Genomic DNA, 2,427 nt, shown 5'->3' on the forward strand with positions numbered 1-2,427 from the left:
GAGGGCTTAGGCTGAGGTGGCACTTTGGTAGAGCTTCCGCTAGGGATAAGCTATAGGAGGGCTTAGGAGGCTTGGGAAGAACTTCGAAGAACTTTAAAAAATTTCGAAGATCTTCGAAGAACTCCAAAGACCTTCGAAGGAATTGGGAAGAACTTCGAAGAACTTCGAAGGGCAGGGTGTCTCCAACAAGGGTGCTCACCAAGTGGCTTAAGTGTGAAATTTCAAGGAGAGGGAGGTATTTATAGGTTTCTTGGACCAATGGGGTGAAAAATGGGATTTTCTTAGCCAATGGGGTGAAAATGGTTTTTTAGCTAATAAGGTGCAGAGGTGTAGGGTACTCTAGCAGGGCACGTGGTATACAAGCGGGTGAAGAGGAAAATCCACCAAATCCGGTCACCAGAGCGGGGCCGCAGGGAATATTCTGAGGAACATTCCTCAGATTCTGATTAGATGGCTATGGAAAAATTTAGTCTTCCGGGGACAATTGCAAGAGATCCGACAATCCGATTTTGATGCACCATATATCGTTGGAATCGTGATTCCGAGTACTATCCATCCGTGTGGTCGCTTTGGACCAGATTCCTTCGTATTTTTGATGTTATAATTGGACCCCTCTTTTCTCTCGCATAGGGTTTCTAGGGTTTTTAGGTGAGTATGTAATGTTTCGGGGTTAGGTTACTTCAGTCAGTTGTCATCTCTGCTGATTGGAAGCAAAATGCCCTATCCACTATCGTGAGTCATTATAGCCAGGGGAGGGTGACAAATTGGGTGCCTACAGAATGCCCCTCTTTGGCGGAGGCTTGTGCCACAGTCGAAGGGCAAAGAAAAGAACGATCACATTTTATCACCCGGAGCATGTACTGCCGTCATCTTGCTTAAGGGTGATGGAGGTTTAAATGCAACAGGTAATGTCCCCTAACTATTTAAAGTTTAAAGTCTTACTTGTTTTGCTAGTTCTTAAGTCATCGTTTATAGGGATTCGCACCATTCCTACAAAAAATGTTAGTATCTGATTTGGCCTAGCAATCATTTTTCATGCCGTTCCTAAGTCATCGCTTGCAGGGATTCACACCATTCTTGCAAATTATGTTAGTATCTGATTTGGTCTGCTAATCCTTTTTCATGTCGTTCCTGAGCCATCGCTTGCAGGGATTCACACCATTCCTGCAAAGGATGTTAGTATCTAATTCGGTTCGGCAATCCTTTTTCATGATGTTCTTGAGCCATCGCTTGCAGGGATTCGCACCATTCCTACAAAGGATGTTAGTATCGAATTTGGTTCGGCAATCCTTTTTCACGCCATTCCTAAGCCATCACTTGCAGGGATTCACATCATTCTTGTAAAGGATGTTAGTATCTGATTTGGTTCGACAATCCTTTTTCATTCCGTTTTCGAGCCATCGCTTGCAGGGATTCGGACCATTCCTGCAAAGGATGTTAGTATCTAATTTGGTTAAGCAATCCTTTTTCATGCCGTTCCAAAGCCACCGTTTGCAGGGATTCACACCATTCCTGCAGAAGAGGTTAGCAAACTCATATCTTGATTTTCCTAGGTTAGGTCTTCATGGACCAGTCTAGGGGATTGGTCTTAGGCCACTTAGACCGTGGGATCGGGCATCTTAATCTTGTCTCCCTAGGTTGGGTCACTTGGACCGGTCTAGGAAAATTGGTCTTAGGCCACTTGAACTGTGGGATCGGATATATTAATCTTATCTACCTAGGTTAGGTCTCTTGGACCGGTCTAGGAAAAATTTGGTCTTAGGCCACTTGGACCGTGGGACCGGGTATCTTGATCTTGTCTCCCTAGGTTAGGTCGCTTGGACCAGTCTAGGAAAATTGGTCTTAGGCCACTTGGACTATGGGATCGGGTATCTTGATCTTAATGAGTCTCCTTAGGTTAGGTCTCTTGGACCGATCTAGGAAAAAATTGGTCTAGGCCGCTCAGACCTTGGGATTGGGTATCTTGATCTTGTCTCCCTAGGTTAGGTCACTTGGATCGGTCTAGGCACATTGGTCTTAGGCCACTTAGACCATGGAACCAGGTATCTTGATCTTAATGAGTCTCCCTAGGTTGGGTCACTTGGACCGGTCTAGGAAAATTGGTCTTAGGCCACTTGGACCATCGGACATGATATCTTGATCTTAATGAGTCAGGACTGTTTGGGACCGATGCAAATGAGATTGGGCCACCTAGGGCTGGTTTAATGATTTGATCATGATCTTTGAAAATTGAATTTTGATTCTTGATTCTTTGATTCTTGAAAATTTGACCTTTTGATTTTAGATTTTTTTATTTTTTGATTTTTTAATTTTTTTGATTCTTGATTCTCTGATTTTTTATCCTTTGATTCTTGATATTTTGAAAATTTTACCTTTTGATTTTTGATTTTTTTGATTTTTTTTTGGATTTTGGCAACAAAATGATCC

This window comes from Macadamia integrifolia, chromosome 4 (assembly GCF_013358625.1).
Source record: "Macadamia integrifolia cultivar HAES 741 chromosome 4, SCU_Mint_v3, whole genome shotgun sequence".
In the NCBI taxonomy this organism is placed as follows: Eukaryota; Viridiplantae; Streptophyta; class Magnoliopsida; order Proteales; family Proteaceae; genus Macadamia; species Macadamia integrifolia.